Source organism: Podarcis filfolensis, assembly GCF_964270895.1.
Source record: "Podarcis filfolensis genome assembly, chromosome: Z".
NCBI lineage: Eukaryota > Metazoa > Chordata > Lepidosauria > Squamata > Lacertidae > Podarcis > Podarcis filfolensis.
In genome coordinates this window covers 3,830,553-3,849,258 of record NC_139617.1, presented here as the reverse complement: position 1 = coordinate 3,849,258, position 18,706 = coordinate 3,830,553, and the positions used below count along the sequence as shown (strand labels likewise).

At 49.5% G+C, this 18,706-nt stretch overlaps 1 long non-coding RNA gene across 1 annotated transcript in view; it reads right to left on the bottom strand.

Annotated features, from left to right (window-relative positions):
* LOC310754129 overlaps positions 1-18,706 on the bottom strand; it is a 29,348-nt gene that overhangs the window by 1,149 nt on the left and 9,493 nt on the right. The window contains exon 2 of the long non-coding RNA XR_014543638.1: positions 3-135. This is a non-coding gene — a long non-coding RNA (uncharacterized lncRNA). The remainder of the gene's footprint in view (positions 1-2; positions 136-18,706) is intronic.

Genomic DNA, 18,706 nt, shown 5'->3' with positions numbered 1-18,706 from the left:
ACCTGCAGGCCATATCTGGTCATGATGATTCTCCAAGTGATGATTCTTTGCTGGCATCACCCACATTCTCCAGATCCACGGCCCCATCCTGCTTGCAAGCAGAGAGCAAATTCAGCTCATGACACTCCTGGATATCTGAAAAACAGGCCAAGAGAGATGTGCATGCAAAAGTTTGAAACAGTTGCTGCAGCAGCCACGGGGAATTCTTAACATGGCCTGGGCAGGGTGACCGAGCAGGCAGGGTCAGCATAGCAAGCAAAGTGAGCAACAGCAAGCTCAGTGAGATTTGCCCACAAGGCCTTGAGTGGAGTTCAGCAGCAATGTGTTACTAACTTCTTTTTTCCACTCTGCTCAGAGCCAGAGGAAGACAGCATCATTCCTGCCCTACAGGAAGGAGTTGCCAACAGCAGAGGTCAACATTTGCTCTTTAAAGTTGTTGCTGGCATCTGTCTGTCTCAAGAGACAATGGAGTGCACCTCCAGGGGTGAAATCAAATTGAAGTGTCCTCCCAGGCCCACAAGTTTGGGCAGTGTCCCAGGCCATCCAGACAACAAGATCCACCTGCCAGCTTCACTGATGTGGTCTAAAGCAAAACAGAGCAATACGTTTGAGACCCGCTTGGCTGCAGGAGTTGCCAGAAGGAGGCGTACAAGGCCCGATCCATCTATCTTAGGGACTCCACTCTGGATTTGTGTAGGGTTTACTCCTGAGCCTTTTCGTCTCCTGAAGGTATCCCACAAGCCAGTGGAGTGGAGGTTTATGAAATATACTCAGAGTCGCAAAGTGACCAATCAGACTGCTGCAGTTTGGATCCTATTCAACTCAGTACATAACACCCCTCCCCTCTAAGTTCCAGTCCTGCCCGGGAGGTCGCATTCATAGTCCTCAAGGTACGCCGGCGGCCTACGTGTGCGTTGCGGCCTGGGGTGTTCCCTGGTCCGGGGTTCAGGTTCTGGCTCGTGTTCCAAGGATGCTGGCTGTGATGGGGCTGTTTGGTCTGGCGCAACCGGCTCGCTCAGTCGTGGTTCTGGTTCCGGTGTCCTTTCGGCCTCACGGGTCCTCTCTGTATTTACTGATTCTGCCTCTCCTGCTTGCCCCTGCTGCTCTATGGGCCTCACTGCCCCACTGTTCCCTTGGGACTCCTCTGACCTGTCCTCCTCCTCCTGGTTTTCTCCCGGGAATCGTCGCCGTATCTGGTCGCAGTGGCGGCGCCAGCATTGCCCCCCATCTGTTAGCACCTCATACAACACGGGGCCAGTGACCCTGGTGACTGTGGCGGGTACCCATGCAGGGCCTGCCCCAAAATTCTTTGCGTACACTGGGTCCTGGGCCTCGAAGGTCCAGGGGTTCCTGCCTTCCCCCACCACTACCTCATCCTGAGCTCTATCGGGGTGAAGGCGGTCCAATCTGATTGCAAGGCGCCGACCCATTAGTAGTTCAGCGGGTCTCCGGCCAGTCGTTGAGCTGGGGGTGCTGTGCTGTGCTAGAAGGAATGTGGCAAGGCGGTACTCCCAATCCCCTTGCGTCATGCGGCGAAGGGTGTCCTTGGTGGTCCGCACCATGCGTTCTGCTTGGCCATTGGTGGCAGGGTGGAATGGCGCCGAACAGATGTGGCAGATGGCGTTCTGCGCTGTGAAGGTTTGGAATTCTCCTGACGTAAATGCAGTCCCGTTGTCTGAGACGAGAGTGTCAGGGAGCCCGTGGGTTGCAAACAGCCTGCGTAGTACTCGGATGGCTGCAGACGTAGAAGTGGACGGTACCAGTGCGACTTCCAGCCATTTGGTGTAGGAGTCCACCACTATGAAGAATGTTTTCCCCTGAAAGGGGCCAGCGAAGTCCACATGCAGGCATGACCATGGTGCTCGGGTGGACTCCCAAGACTGGACTGGGGCTCTTGGGGGATCTGGGCGGGATTCTTGGCAGGCCTGGCAGTGTTTGACCCAGGCCGCTATCTCTCCGTTGATCCCCGGCCACCACACATAACTCCTGGCAAGGGCCTTCATTCTTACTACCCCTGGGTGTGTCTCGTGTAGGGCTGTGAGGACCCTTTTGCGGAGGGGCTGGGGAAAAACGACCCTGCTTCCCCATAACAGGCACCCCTTGTGGGCCGACAGTTCATGTTTGCGGGTTGTGTAGCCGGCGAATTCTGGCCCGGGGCTGCTGCTGGGCCATCCCCTCCACACCCAGTCCAGGACCCGGGAGATGACCCTATCTTTCTTGGAATGGTGTGCAACTTCTTGTGCCTGAATGGGGTGGTCGGGAAGCAGCTCCAGGCTCATAACCTCTTGTGCAGGTGCTGGGTCGGGGCCTGTTTCCGGTAGTGGTAGCCTGCTGAGGGTGTCCGCATGGGCCATCGCCTTCCCAGGGCGGTGAATCAGTGCATACTGGTAGCTGGCAAGGAAAATTGACCACCTGAGGACGCGAGGAGACAGCACTTGGGGGGTCTGCTTTTCGGGGGCAAACAAGCCAAGCAACAGTTTGTGGTCAGTCACCACGGTGAAGGGCCGCCCGTACAAGAAATCATGGAATTTTTTTACTCCCTTCACGATTGCCAGACCCTCCTTGTCGATTTGCGAGTAGTTCCGCTCGGTTGCGTTGAGTGTCTGGGAAAAGTATGCCACCGGTACCTCTCTTCCATCTGGGAGTTGGTGTCCCAGGACAGCGCCAATGCCATAGGGCGAGGCGTCGCATGCTAGCACCACCGGCAGCCTCTCGTCGAAGTGTGCCAAGACTGAGTTTGAGACAAGCAAGTCCTTGACTGCCTGGAATGCGGCCTCCTGGCGCTGACCCCACACCCAAGGGGCCCGCTTGTCCAGGAGTCTGTGTAGGGGCTCCGCTACCGCCACCTTGTGGGGAAGGAAGGAATGGTAAAAGTTCAATAGTCCCAAGAAGGCCTGAAGTTCAGTCTTGTTCTTGGGCACTGGGGCATCACAAATGGCCCGTACTTTGTCCCCAGTCGGGTGGACCCCTTCTGCGTCCACCATAAATCCCAGAAAGTCCACCTGCGGCACTCCTAGTAGACATTTTTCCCGCTTCACCTTGAGACCCGCCGTCTGGAAACGGTGCAGAACGGTGCGGAGGCGGTCCTCAAACTCCTCTGGTGTAGGCCCGGCAATCAACACATCATCGAAGAAGGGGGTGACACCAGGAATCCCTTTAAGTAGAGAGTCCATTAGATTCTGGAATATGCCTGGTGCCACGCTGACACCGAATTGCAGCCGCTTTACCCTGAACGCTCCTCTGTGCGTCACAATCATCTGTGCCTCTGCTGTGGCCTCATCTACTGGCAGCTGTTGATATGCTTGGGCCAAGTCCAGCTTGCCAAAAATTTTCGGCCCAGCCAGGGTGGCAAGGACATGGCTGACCACTGGCACTGGGTATGCATGGGCCGTGAGGGCCTTGTTTATGGTACATTTGTAGTCTGCACAGATGCGGACCGAACCATTAGGCTTGACGGGTGTGACGATTGGGGTTTCCCAGGGGGCATTAGGCACCGGCTCCAGCACTCCTTGCTCCACGAGTCGGTCCAATTCCTCGTCTATATGACAACCGGTATGAAATTTACGGCATGTAATGCCTTAAGAGAGAATATTATGAAAATGATATATAGGTGATACATGACACCAGTCAAGCTTGCAAAAATATATCATTTGCCTGATAATAAATGTTGGAAATGTAAGGAGGTTGAAGGTACATTCTTTCACCTTTGGTGGACGTGCCCAAAGATTAAGGCTTTCTGGGAAATGATTTATAATGAAATGAAAAAGGTATTTAAGTATACCTTCTTGAAGAAACCAGAGGCTTTTCTCTTGGGCATAGTCGGCCATTTGGTGCCAAAGAAGGACAGAACTTTTTTTATGTGTGCTACAACGGCAGCAAGAATACTTATAGCAAAGCACTGGAAGACGCAAGATCTACCCACTCTGGAAGAATGGCAGATGAAGTTGATTGCCTGTATGGGACTGGCAGAAATGACCGGCAGAATCCACGACCAGGGAGAAGAGTCGGCAGAAGAAGATTGGAAGAAATTTAAGGACTATTTACAGAAACATTGCAAAATTAATGAACTTTGAAAGATGCTGGATTGAATTTATGTGGTCTCTAGCTGTTATGATAAAAAGAACTGGGATAAATATTGTTTAAGTTATAAAATTTAAAAAGTTGATTGGAAAATAAGGTGTTAGTTAAAAGGAATGTTAAGAGATTAGGATTTGCTGGATAATCAATTTGAACTAGAAAACAAGAAGGGGAGGTATGAGGAAGTCAAAGAAACATGTTATTGAAAATTGATATTGAAATTGATTTGTTTTTAATATTTTTTTTCTTTTTCTTTTTTGTCTGTATAAAATTGAAAACTCGAATAAATATTTATATATAAAAAAACAATTCCTCGTCTATACGGGGTTTCAGGGTGAACGGGACCCGGCGGGCCTTGAGCCTGACCGGTTGTACTGCGGGGTCAAGCTGTAGAGCAATGGGGGGGCCCGTATACTGTCCCAATTTCCCATCGAAAACCCCCGGAAATTCCTTGCATATGGCGTCCACATCCACTTGTAAGCTCGTGTGGTTCACCCCGGTGATGGCTAGCCCCAGTGGTCCAAACCATGCCAATCCCAATAAGCTAATGTAGGGGCCCTTGACCACAAGCAAGTCCAGTTGCCGCGTCCGCCCTCGGTATTGCACCCTGAAGGTCCCCACCCCCATTGTGGGGACCTTATGTTTCTGGAAGGCCCGGAGGGTGAATGGGGCCGGCCTGAGCTTGGGACCCCCAGTAGGACACAGTTTCCTTAAGGTCCTTGCCGAGATTATGGATAGAGTTGAACCCGTGTCAAGCTCCATGCGGCATGGGGCCCCCTCTATCTGTACCTCTACATAAATTTTCTCTATGTTGGGGTGGGGCAACTGGTATACCTGGAAGTCCGTGAGCTCCGTCGAGTTGCCTTGGTGCGTTGGGCCCCGGGACCTGGGGGTCTTGGATTGGTCATCTGATGCCTGGCATTGGGTGGGCCGAGCCCGACACCCCTGGGCGATGTGTCCCAATTTTCTGCACTGCCTGCACTCTGCGTTGCGGAAACGGCAGGTCCTCCTCTTGTGACTTTCTCCACAGCTTGCACAGTTCCCTCCTTCTCGTCGAGGCAGCTGTGGTATGTGGGCTGCTTGAGTGCGCTGCTGTACTCGGTGCACCTCCTCCCTGTTGGATCCTGAGTCGTCGGTGAGGTCTTCATGGTGGACCCTCGGTTGGGACGGCTGGCTCGGCCGTGCCTCTTGCGTCGACCTCTCGGCAGCTTCCGTTGCCAGGGCCTCCTCCAAAGCGACCTGGAACGTTAGGTTCTTCTTAGCGTAGAGGCGTTGTTGCAGCTTCTCATCCTTCAGGCCACCGACGAGGCGGTCACGAAGCATGTTCTCCAGGTGATTGACTATATGGGACTGGCTGAGATGACTGGCAGAATCCGTGACCAAGGGAAAGAGACGGTGGAAGAAGATTGGAAGAAATTTAAAGTGTATCTTAAGAACTGTTATAAAATTAATGAGTGCTAAAATGTCATGGGTAAGGTAAAACAGAATTGCAGGGACAAATAATTGGGTAAGAGAAAAAGGATTAAATAATTGGGTAAGAGAAAAAGGATTAAAGAAAGTGAATTATAAGTAAGTAAAGTGATAAGTAATTGGATAAGAGGAAAAAGATCAGAAATTGTATTATAAGTATTGAAATTAGGGGTTGCTGGGAAAATTTAAAACAGGGATGCAGAAAAGGGAGGTATGGGGAAGTCGTTGAAACAAGGTTTAAGAAAAAAAGGTTAAGAAATTATACGTGTTTGTATGTTTGTTTGTTTATGTATTGTCTTGTATTGTTTTTTTTAATATGTGTTGGAAAATCAATAAAAAATTTATATTAAGAAAAAAAAAAAACGAAGCATGTTCTCCAGCTCTGAGAAGTTGCAGAACCGGGCGGCTTGGCGGAGAGAGGTCACAAACCCAGTTATGGTTTCCCCAGGGGCTTGCCGCTTTGCGTAGAAGGCATTTCGACGAGTCACCACTGAGGGCTGTGGCGAAAAGTGCCCCTTCAGCTGTTCCATTATTGTTTTGTATGCAAAAGCCTTTGACTGTGTCGACCACAGCAAACTATGGCAAGTTCTTAAAGAAATGGGAGTGCCTGATCACCTCATCTGTCTCCTGAGAAATCTCTATGTGGGACAAGAAGCAACAGTTAGAACTGGATATGGAACAACTGATTGGTTCAAAATTGGGAAAGGCGTACGACAAGGCGTACGACAAGGCTGTATTTTGTCTCCCTGCTTATTTAATTTATACGCAGAATACATCATGCGAAAGGCTGGGCTGGATGAATCCCAAGCTGGAATTAAGATTGCCGGAAGAAATATCAACAACCTCAGATATGCAGATGACACAACCTTGATGGCAGAAAGTGAGGAGGAATTAAAGAACCTTTTAATGAGGGTGAAAGAGGAGAGTGCAAAATATGGTCTGAAGCTCAACATCAAAAAAACGAAGATCATGGCCACTGGTCCCATCACCTCCTGGCAAATAGAAGGGGAAGAAATGGAGGCAGTGAGAGATTTTACTTTCTTGGGCTCCATGATCACTGCAGATGGTGACAGCAGCCACGAAATTAAAAGACGCCTGCTTCTTGGGAGAAGGGCAATGACAGGCCTAGACAGCATCTTGAGAAGTAGAGACGTCACCTTGCCAACAAAGGTCCGTATAGTTAAAGCCATGGTTTTCCCAGTAGTGATGTATGGAAGTGAGAGCTGGACCATAAAGAAGGCTGATCGCCGAAGAATTGATGCTTTTGAATTATGGTGCTGGAGAAGACTCTTGAGAGTCCCATGGACTGCAAGAAGATCAAACCTCTCCATTCTGAAGGAAATCAGCCCTGAGTGCTCACTGGAAGGACAGATTGTGAAGCTGAGGCTCCAGTACTTTGGCCACCTCATGAGAAGAGAAGACTCCCTGGAGAAGACACTGATGCTGGGAAAGATGGAGGGCACAAGGAGAAGGGGGCGACAGAGGATGAGATGGTTGGATAGTGTTTTCGAGGTTACCAGCATGAGTTTGACTAAACTGCGGGAGGTAGTGGAGGACAGAGGTGCCTGGCGTGCTCTGGTCCATGGGGTCACGAAGAGTCGGACACGACTAAACGACTAAACAACAACAACAACATGGAACAGTAGTGACGTCTTCAGGTGCAAGGAGAGCCCGGGCGATTTCAAATGTCTCCTCTCCGCAGACGCTGAAGAATATCGCCCTCTTCTTGGCGTCTTCTTCATCGGTGACCCCTTTGGCTTCTAGGAGGAAGGTGAAATGAGAGGCGTACGCTTCCCAGTCTCCAGATGCTGGGTTGAACGGCGAGAAGCTGCTGTCGGTTGCCATTCTGAGTTCCTTGTGTCCCGGAGCTGAAGCCTGGATACACGGTGAGAGGCAGCGGTGCGGCAGGTGGCGGTGCTGCGGTGCTGTGTGTGGCAGTCAGCTCAGCGGGATCCCATCTTCGTCGCCAGTGAAATATACTGAGAGTCGCAAAGTGATTTCATGCTCTTTATTCAGCTCATAGTGGTGAGGAGGAATGAATGAAATTCCCCTCAAAGCATCTGCTTTATATACATTATTTACACAATGGGCTGCACATGATTGGCTAATTCCGGAATTCTACTGTAAGCCAATCAGGTTGTGGATTCACTTCTATCTGGAGCATGATTGGGTGGTTCCTTCCAACCAATCATACTGCTGCATTGTTCTAGGACCAATCAGACTGCTGCATTCTGAATCCTATTGTTCTAGGACCAATCAGACTGCTGCCTTTTGGATCCTATTGTTCTAGGACCAATCAGACTGCTGCAGTTTGGATCTTATTCAACTCAGTACATAACAGTTTAGGATCTGAGTTTTCACTCTTCTACATCGGTTACCTTCCCTGGTGGACAAGCCCCACCTGCTCCCTTGTTTCCCTCTACAGCATGTGCAAAAACTGCCTTCTTGACCATTGGACCCACGGTTGGTCTGATCAGCTCAGTATACTGGAGCCTGTCTTCGCATGCAGGGAAGTCCCTAACACACCGATGGTTTGACCCACTGACTTCCCTCACCTGGTTTAGCCGGCCAATCAAAGCCATTCCCAGGATTGTGGCTGCTGTCTCATTCTGATAGCTTCTAGGAGCCGCAAGTGAGAGGGTGGGGACCAAAGGGTGGCACACCAGAATATTCTGTATCTATTCCTTTGTTTCTTATGAAATACTGCATCTTGATGTGCCTCCCCTCAAAACTAGCTTCAGTTGAGAAAAAGGAACTACCTAGCTGTGTTTTAAGCCACCAATACATAGGCAGCCTAAGACACATTTCCTTTTCTAGTGGGGATCTCTAGTTGTGATCTTTCCCTGCAGTTAAGAACATTGTCAAATTACATGGGAAGGGCCATAGCTCACCGGTATAACTGCTGGTTTGAGTGCAGAAGGTGCCCTGTCCAATCCTTGGCATCTCCAGGTAGGGCTGAGTGAGGTCCCTGTCTGAAACCTTGGAGAGCTGCTGCCGGTCATAGCAGACAATATTGGACCAATGAGTCTGATTCATTATAAGGCAACTTCCTATGTTCCATTCCTGAGCTTCTGCATCTGGACACATTTTTACCTTTTGAACTGGCTTGTCCTAGATAAATGTCACCACCAGTTTTCACTAATTGAAGAATTGAGGTCAAAATTTATACTGCTGTCCAAAACAGAGGGTTTTGTTTTTTTAATAACTGATTGGATTCTTAACTGTATAGATAACAAACAGAAAATATGAAGTCAACATAGAACATCCCCCCATCTGCCATAAGAAAACAGGAGATCTGGAGCATTGCTCCATATGTAAGGAAGTCATACATCAATGGGAAGGGAGGATAAGTACAAATACAAGAATAGAAGCTGGACCTTGACAGAAGACCATAAGAAGATCATGCAAGCCAAATCGTTCTTGCGGTTTCTCACAGATGTTCTTTTCTGTGATTAGAGGTATACATTGCTACAAAAGTTGGGCGCCACCCCCACCCCGACTCTCTGCCGAGCAGCACCAAGATTTCAGAGGGTTCCAAGCACTCACCCAGGGTCTGTGCTCCTTGGAGAATCATAGAATTGTAGATTTGTAAGGGATCATGAGGGGCATCTAGTCCAACCCCCTGCAATGCAGGAATCTTTTGCCTAACATGGGGCTCGAACCCACAACCCTGAGATTAAGAGCCTCATGCTCTACCAGCTGAGCAATTTGAAGAACTGAAGACACAGCAGAAACTCCTGCTTTAAGAAATATGGTTTATTGACCTATATACACCTTCAGTCTGCATGGAGAGAGTCCAGATCTTACAGCATGGTCCTTTCAAGAGGGGCTTGTACTTCATAGCAGAACAGCACTGGAGTCCAAGTCATCTCTCCTAACCAGACTTCAGCCAACCTTCCCAAAATGGATCTCAGTTTTGGCCTCTTTCTGCTTCTTCCCAGCATACCTTGCTCTGAAGACTCTTTTCCTGTCACCTTTCACCCAGTTACTCTGGGAACCTTCTGTCTGCCCAGGCCCAAGATTCCTCTTAGAAGGGCCATCAACACTTTTTGTCACATTAACTCCTTTACCCCAGGTGAGGCCCTGTCTTTGAAAGAAAGCTTTGCCTGTATTTTCCCTCCAGCCTGCAATCTTCCCTTCAATACTCCATCTAACCAAAATCCTGTTGTTGTTGTTTAGTCGTTTAGTCTGCTGCTGCTGCACTGTGAGTTGGGGAAGGCCGCTCCCTCCTCAGGCTGATTCCACCTGGCCCAGGGGGCGGGGCCCAGACTGACTCACCACTGCCACAGCTTAGGAGACCTCATGAGGCGCTGGGACACCACTGCGGCTGCTGCACCGTGGGGGTTGAGGAAGGCCGCTCCCTCCTGTAGGCCCACTCCACCAGGCCTAGGGGGCGGGGCCCACACTTGCCACGGCTACAGTTTTAAGGACACTGGTGTTGCTGCAGCAAATGTTAAAAATGTTTTTATATATTTTAAAGTGTTTTAAAGGGGTTTTTACTTTTTACTTTGTTGTACCACCGTGAACGGTGGTCTGTATATATGTATTTTTATTTTGTTCCGTTTTATGTTGGTTTGGGGTTGGATAGTGAGTGGGGTGGGGATTTGTTTTGTTGGTACAATTGTTTTTGGTTTGATTTGTTTTTTATTTTGTAAATGGAGGTTGGTTTGAGGCTTGGGATTGCTACCATGGAGGGGCGAGGGAGGTATGGCGGTGGGGGCAGATGTTATAGGCGAAGGGGATTGAGATACGGATATGCTCGTACCCCTTCCAATCTGCGCCCCATCCCGAGGGACGAGGGTAGGGTGAGCAAGGATTACTCACCTCCGTCACTGGTGTTGTGCAATGCCAGGTCTATAGGCAACAAAACCGCCACCCTGCGAGACTTCTTCACCTCGCAGGGGGTTGACCTGGCTTGTGTGATGGAGACCTGGGTGCGCGAAGGGGAAACTGTTACCTTACGAGAGATGGCGCCCCCGGGTTTCTCCGTCCTCCACCAGTCACGGACTGTGGGCCGGGGGGGAGGGGTGGCATTATTAATCCGGGAAGATTGTTCTTTCAGGGCTCTACCATCGCCATCGATTCCCGGCATTGAATGGTGTTGGCCTAGTGTGGGGCTCCGAGGTGAGCTTGGCTGTCTGGCTGGTGTACCGGCCACCTAGCACACCAGCAGCCACCCTGTCAGGCCTGCTGGAGGCGGTGGCCGGCTGGGCCTTGAAGTTCCCTAACCTATTGGTATTGGGGGACTTCAACATCCATGCTGATGCCACTCCCTCCTCACAGGCTCTGGACCTGGTGTCTTCCATGGCGACACTAGGACTCTCCCAGTTTGTTTCGGGCCCCACACATCAAGCAGGCCACACGCTAGATTTGATCTTTGGCGCCAGTATAGATGTGATCTTGTCTCCTTCAATGAAGGTGCCATGGTCTGATCACTACGCTCTGAAAGCCAGGATTGATTTTCCACCCCCACCCTGCTTAGGTGGCGAGCCAATTTGGGCTTGCCCGCAGAGGCTGATGGACCCTGATAGATTCCGTCAGGCCTTGCGGGACCTTGCTCCCCCTGGCGACTCATTGACTGAGCTTGTTGAGGGCTGGAATACCCAGCTCCTGGCAGCCATCGATGAGATCGTACCTAGGCGCCCTCTGCGACCCCGCAGAAACTGGGCTCCCTGGTTTACCGAGGAGCTTCGGAAAATGAAGCGGGACCTCAGACGGCGAGTATGGCGGGGTGCCCGTGACGGAGCCTCAAGAACATCTTATAGGGTTTTTATGAAAACCTACGAGATGGCAGTGAAGGCCGCTAAGAAGTCCTACTTCTCAGCCTCCATTGCCTCCGCTAGCTCTCGCCCGGCGCAATTATTTAGTATAATTAGGTCTTTAACGTCCCTTGAAGGACAGCCAAATTTAAATAACAATTTGACACACAGCTGTGAGGCATTTGCGAACTTTTTTGCGGAGAAGGTCCTGTTGCTCCGCCATGACCTCCCTGCCAATTTGGATACAATAAAGGAACTGGAGGCCCCTCGACTGTCCTTGGGTCCAGTATTGGACCACTTTGACTGGATATCCCCAGCCGATGTGGACAGACTCCCCCGAGCTGGAAAGCCCACCACCTGTCCTCTTGACCCGTGCCCGTCTTGGCTGGTTAGAGCGTGTCCAGACGAGGTGCGGGCCCCCCTGGGTGATAACATCAATTTGTCCCTTGGCACCGGGACATTCCCAGGGGAACTGAAGGAGGCAGTGGTGTGTCCGCTCTTAAAGAAAACATCATTAGATCCCTTAGATCTATCCAATTACCGCCTGGTTTCAAATCTTCCATTCCTGGGTAAGGTGATTGAGAGAGCGGTTGCTGAACAGCTTGGTAGGTTTCTGGATGAAACATTGGCTCTCGATCCATTCCAGTCCGGCTTCTGCGCTGGTCATGGGACCGAGACGGCTCTGGTCGCCCTAACAGATGATCTCCGCAGGCAGCTGGATCGAGGCGGGTCGGGGCTGCTGATTCTTCTAGACCTGTCAGCAGCCTTCGACATGGTCGATCACGAACTCCTAGACCACCGCCTTGCCGACGTGGGGATCCAGGGCACAGTCTTCCAATGGCTGCGCTCGTTTCTCTCTGGTCGGGGACAGAGGGTGGCGCTTGGGGGGGAATTGTCATCGCGCCACTCCTTGGTGTGTGGAGTGCCTCGGTGCGATTCTCTCCCCGATGCTTTTTAACATCTTTATGCGCCCCCTTGCCCAGCTTGTCCAGAGTTTTGGGCTGGGTTGCCATCAGTATGCCGATGACACCCAACTCTATCTGTTGATGGATAGCCATCCTGACTCGGCCCCAGACACACTGACCAGATGTCTGGAAGCTGTGGCTGGATGGTTACGTGGGAGCCGGTTGAAGTTAAATCCTTCGAAGACAGAGGTCCTCTGGCTGGGACGGGACAATATGGGATTGAGGGGGCAACTCCCATCTCTTGCGGGGGTGCAATTAGTGCCAGCATCGTCCGTTAAGAGTTTGGGTGTAATCTTCAATACCTCCCTCTCTATGGAGGCGCAGATTACAGCTATAACAAAGGCGGCATTTTTTCATCTCCGCCAAGCTAAGCAGTTGGCTCCTTATCTCTCTCGCCCTGACCTAGCCACTGTGATCCACGCGACGGTCACCTCCAGACTGGATTATTGTAACTCGCTCTACGTGGGGCTGCCCTTGAGACTGACCCAGAAACTCCAGCGGGTGCAGAATGCTGCGGCGAGACTCCTTATGGGGTCTTCGCTGCGAGATCATATTCATCCGGTACTATACCAGCTGCACTGGCTCCCGGTGGAGTACAGGATCAGGTTTAAGGTGCTGGTTTTAACCTTTAAAGCCCTATACGGCCTAGGACCCTCATACCTATGGGACCGCCTCTCCTGGTATGTCCCACAGAGAAATTTACGGTCTGCAAATAAAAACATCCTGAAGATCCCAGGCCACAGAGAGGTTAGGCTGGCCTCAACTAGAGCCAGGGCTTTCTCGGCCGCGGCTCCAATCTGGTGGAACGCTCTGTCACAAGAGACTAGGGCCCTGCGGGACCTGACATCTTTCCGCAGGGCCTGCAAGACAGAGCTGTTCCACCAGGCCTTTGGTCAGGGCGCAGCCTGACCCCCTCCTCTGGCAATCTGCACAGAATTTTGCTTAATGGTTGCCATAAATTTGATTTTAATTTGATTTTAATTAATTTTATAATGAATGTTTTTAGAATGTTGGATTATTTTGATTGTTGTTAGCCGCCCTGAGCCCAGCTTCGGCTGGGGAGGGCGGGATCTAAATAAAATTTATTATTATTATTATTATTATTATTAGTCATGTCCGACTCTTCGTGACCCCATGGACCAGAGCACGCCAGGCACTCCTGTCTTCCACTGCCTCCCGCAGTTTGGTCAAACTCATGCTGGTAGCTTCGAGAACACTATCCAACCATCTCGTCCTCTGTCGTCCCCTTCTCCTTGTGCCCTCCATCTTTCCCAACATCAGGGTCTTTTCCAGGGAGTCTTCTCTTCTCATGAGGTGGCCAAAGTATTGGAGGCTCAGCTTTAGGATCTGTCCTTCCAGTGAGCACTCAGGGCTGATTTCCTTAAGAATGGATAGGTTTGATCTTCTTGCAGTCCATGGGACTCTCAAGAGTCTCCTCCAGCACCATAATTCAAAAGCATCAATTCTTCGGTGATCAGCCTTCTTTATGGTCCAGCTCTCACTGGGAAAACCATAGCTTTAACTATATGGACCTTTGTTGGCAAGGTGATGTCTCTGCTTTTTAAGATGCTGTCTAGGTTTGTCATTGCTTTTATTCCAAGAAGCAGGCATCTTTTAATTTCGTGGCTGATGTCACCATCTGCAGTGATCATGGAGCCCAAGAAAGTAAAATCTCTCACTGCCTCCATTTCTTCCCCTTCTATTTGCCAGGAGGTGATGGGCCCAGTGGCCATGATCTTAGTTTTTTTGATGTTGAACTTCAGACCATATTTTGTGCTCTCCTCTTTCACCCTCATTAAAAGGTTCTTTAATCCATGAATACTGGTCAATTTCAGTTTCTTCAGCACCAGTAGTTGGTGCATAAACCAAAATCCTACCATTTATCAATTTCTAGGGTTTGGGGGGTGTCCCCCAATATTTAATAATATAACAAGGTCCCACCGTATTGTACTAAAAGGCAGTGGCTGTTCTTTACACTGCCATGAATGTAGATTGTGGGTAATCTTTTCTAAAATTGCATTGCTCCAAATGTTTTTATACGGTGCTTGCAAGGACAGATTGCTCAAAAGTTTGTGTTGTTGTACTACCGTTTGCCTAGCAGCAATAAATAAGAATGTCAAAAAGTTCTTTACAGGAACTACCCTGAGGCAGAGTGAGGCAACTGCCTCAGGTGGCAAATCTTGAGGGGCAATGAGTGGAGAGAGCTCTGTGCATGCATCCCATGCGGCACCTCCTGCACCCAGTAAACTACTAGGCCATTGCCCTTGGGGTGCAACAGGGGCTTTTGTACATGGAATGGGACTGGGAGGAGGAGGCAACTTTTGCCCTTTGCTTCAGGCAGCGAAACCCCTTGGACATTTGAAGGACCCCTGGTTCCTTCAAATGTAAGGATAATATAAACAAATACGGGGAGTAAACAATAGTTTATGTAACTGATGAAGAGCTCTTTCTGGACCAGCGTCCAAAATTTACTTACACCAGGACATTCCACCATAGGTAGAAATAAGTGTCTTTCAGGGCACAGCCTCTCCAACAATTGGGACTGTAGGGTGGGTTGATATATTTTAATTGTGTGGGAGTTCTATACTGAATATTGTTCTGAAATGTCTTGCTCAAATCTGTTTTGTTTTCCATGAACATGTTGCAGATGCATTCAAGAAATGATTCAGTAGCCTGGTTTGCACAAAATGCTGAACTGTAGTTTATTAAGCCATAGTTTAGTGATGTGTGAGCTTTGTGCAGCTTAACTGCCAACAAACCATGAATAGAATCTTGTTTGGTTTTTAACTGTGGCTTAGCATTACATGTGAACCCAGCATTATTATTAACCTTGTTTTGGCTTACCACCCCACCCTAAACACTCACCAAACTACAAATATACTAGGGGTATAGCATTTGGGACAGGAGCCATGGTTTGTCTTATCATCTGCTGGACAACACCTGCTTGATTCATGTTTTGTGACTTAATCAAACCATGGCATAGTGTCATGTGTGAAGAAGGCCAGTGACTTTAGGTCACAACAAGGAGCATTCTGCTGGGAAAACTCAGTCAGTAGAGCATGAGACTCTTAATCCCAGGATTGTGGGTTCAAGCTCCATGATGGACAAAAGATTCCTACATTGCAAGGCGTTGGACTAGATGACCCCTCTGGTCCCTTCCAACAATTCTACAATTCTATGATCTTCATTCTTAGAATCCTAGAATTGTAGCGTTGGAAGGGACCCCAAGTGTCATCTCATTCAACCCCCTACAATGCAGGAATCTCAGCTCAAGCATCCATGACGGATGGCCATCCAGCCGCTGCCTATAAACCTCCAAGGAAGGAGAGTCCACAACCTGCTTCACTGAGCTAAATGGACCAATGATCAGATTCGAGATAAGGCACCTTCTTGCACCCCTAATGCAGTGTGGTCTTGAGCAAAAGGGAAAGCAATAATGTTTACAACTACAAAACCCAGTATACTGTGTAATCATAGAACTGCAGAGTTGGAAGGGGCTCCGAGGGTCATCCAGTCCCGAAATCTCCACACACTGAGCAGCAACTTTGTGTTGCTTTTTGCAGCTGCATTAGTGCCAGCAGCCTCCCTCTCCCCCACATTCTCCTTCCCCTTTCTTACTCTGAGCCATTTCTTGCACCCACTTTAGCCCTGTTGGGCTCCCTCTCTCTGTTGTCCCCTGGCATGGATGTAGCCAAGGGGGGCAGCTGCCCCCCTAGATCCACAGATATTATTGAAAAGCATTGAAAGCATGGGCGGGAAAAGGATTTTTGTTAGGGTGGGACAGGCGTCTTGTTAGGGGGCGCAGAACCTCAGCTGGCTATGTATTTTTATGGATTTGAAAGTACTCAATTATCCAAGGTTCTGCCCCACACAGCAGAAACCTGCCTCTGCAATGACCTATTTACGGGGCATTTTCACTTGTGATTTCTCAAGAACAGCTCAACAACTTTGGCTACACCCCCCCAAAAAAAGCCTGGCTACCCCCATGCCCCTTGGCTTTTTTTGCGTTGTTCTTTGCAGCTGCAAAAAGTGCCAGTGGCCTTCCTCTCTGTGTCCTTCACCCGCTAACTTGAAATTTCTTGTTTTTTGCAGCCACTTTAGCTCCGGTGGCCTATTCCCTCCTTTCTCAATCACTTGTTTCTTTTGCTGCTGCTGCTGCTGCTGCTGCCTCCGCCCAACTTCTCTGCCTTGCTCTAACAAGTGAGGGGTTTGAGAGGTTATCCAGTTGGGTAGGAGACAGCAAGACCAGCCAGGAAGTTTGGGCTACTGTCTGTGCCCCCAGTGACAAGCAGGGGCGTCCAAAGCGTGGGGCGTGGGACAGTCACCCCTATTCACACCCACCTTCCCGGGGCAGCCCTGCATACCCCTGCTAGAGTTGGTCATCTCAGTCTCCTGCCACCGCTCTCTCGGCTGGGACAGGGCAGAGACATAGGAACCTGCATTACACTAAGCTGGACTATTGGTCCCGCTCTAGCCCAGAGCTGCCTGCACTCACCGGCAGAAGCTGCCCAGGGTTTCAGACAGAGGTGTCTCCCAGCCCAACCTGGAGATGCTGGGGACTGAACCGGGAGCCTTCTGCATGCAAAGCAGATGCTCTACTCTTGAGATGCGGCCCTTTGCCACTAATGCCCAATTAGTGCCATTGCCTTCCGTTAAGAGTTTGGTGTAATCCTTGACGCCTCCCTTTCCATGGAGGCACAAGTTACAGCAACAGCCAAGGCGACATTTTTCCACCTTCGCCGCATCAAGCAGTTGGTCCCTTACCTTTCCCGCCCCGACCTGGCGACAGTGATCCATGCAACGGTCATCTCCAGGCTCGACTACTGTAATTCGCTCTACGCGGGGGTGCCCTTGAAGCTGTCCCAGAAACTCCAGCGGGTGCAGGATGCAGCAGCGAGGCTCCTCACGGGGTCTCTGCCATGGGAGCATATTCACCCAGTGCTTTTCCAGCTGCACTGGCTCCCGGTGGAGTACAGGGTCAGATTTAAGGTGCTGCTTTTGACCTTTAAAGCCCTTCACGACCTAGGACCCTCGTACCTACGGGACCACCTCTCCCGGTATGCCCCACTGAGAGCCTCAAGGTCCACATATAGCAACACCCTAGAGGTCCCGGGCCCTAAGGAAGTTAGATTGGCTTCAACCAGAGCCAGGGCCTTTTCAACACTGGCTCCAGCCTGGTGGAACACTCTGCCTCATGAGACCAGGGCCCTGCAGGATCTGATTTCTTTCCGCAGGGCCTGTAAGACAGAGTTGTTCCACCTGGCCTTTGGCTTGGAGCCAATTTGATTCTCTCCCTCTCTTTTTTCTTTTCCTTCTCCTCCTGCGATGAGGCTACATTTTAATATTTTAATGTTTCAATATTTTAATGTTGTATTTTAATTTTGTTTTTAAGTTGTAATCATTCAACTTGTTTTTATTATTGCTTGTAAGCCGCTCTGAGCCCGGCCTTGGCTGGGGAGGGCGGAGTATAAATAAAAAATATTATTATTATTATTATAATTTGCCTACAGCTCAGCTGCTCGTATAGCCAGGGATTATGCTGTGGCCTTGAGCAGGCATACTTAATCCTTCTTGCAGCAGAGGCAGACATGAGGCAGCGCCACAGAGCCCTGCGACTATGACATATGCCTCATGGTAGTTCCTGTAAAGAATGTTTATTGATTTTACAAATACAAAGTGTAACTAAACACAAACTAATAATATAAAGAGATTCTCCAAATCCCGCAGCTTCTCCCCATCCCCTCCATGGAGTCTCCTTTTAAACATCTACAACTGCATATTCATTCGTACTTCAAATTTTACATCGAACCATATTGTCCATAATAATTTTTACACTGCAAGTGAATCAAAATCCTGCTCTTGTTTCCATTTAGGAGTGTGCCAAATTTTAACCTTGCACAAGTTTCTGTTGAAATTTGAAAGACCAAAGTCTGTCTTCCTGCTCACAGATTTTGGATGGTGACTCTCTAAGCAAAACAGTCCAGCTGACTGTTTTTCTTTCCTGATTTGTTTCAGAGATCAGCCATAGCTGCAGATGCCTGCAGAGATTTTAACACCACAGCCTCCCTTACATTGTGTTCCATCATCATCATCACCACCATTATTATTTACATTTATATACCACCTTTATATTCCAAGGATCTCAAGGTGGTTTACATGGTTCATGCTTCCTCCCCATTTCATCCTCACAACAACCCTTTGAGGTAGGTTAGGCTAAGAGATGGTGACTGGCTCAAGGTCACCCAGGGAGCTTCATGTAGGGTTGCCATTTGTCCTCTTTTTCCAGGACATATCCTCTTTTCCAGGGATAAAATTTCTGTCCAGGTGAATTTTTAAAATTTGCCAAAATGTCTCTGGCTATACTTTCTGGATGAGACGTAGACAGGACTTGCTTTCCTCTTCTCTTCTCTTGCTCCCCACCAGCAATAGATCACA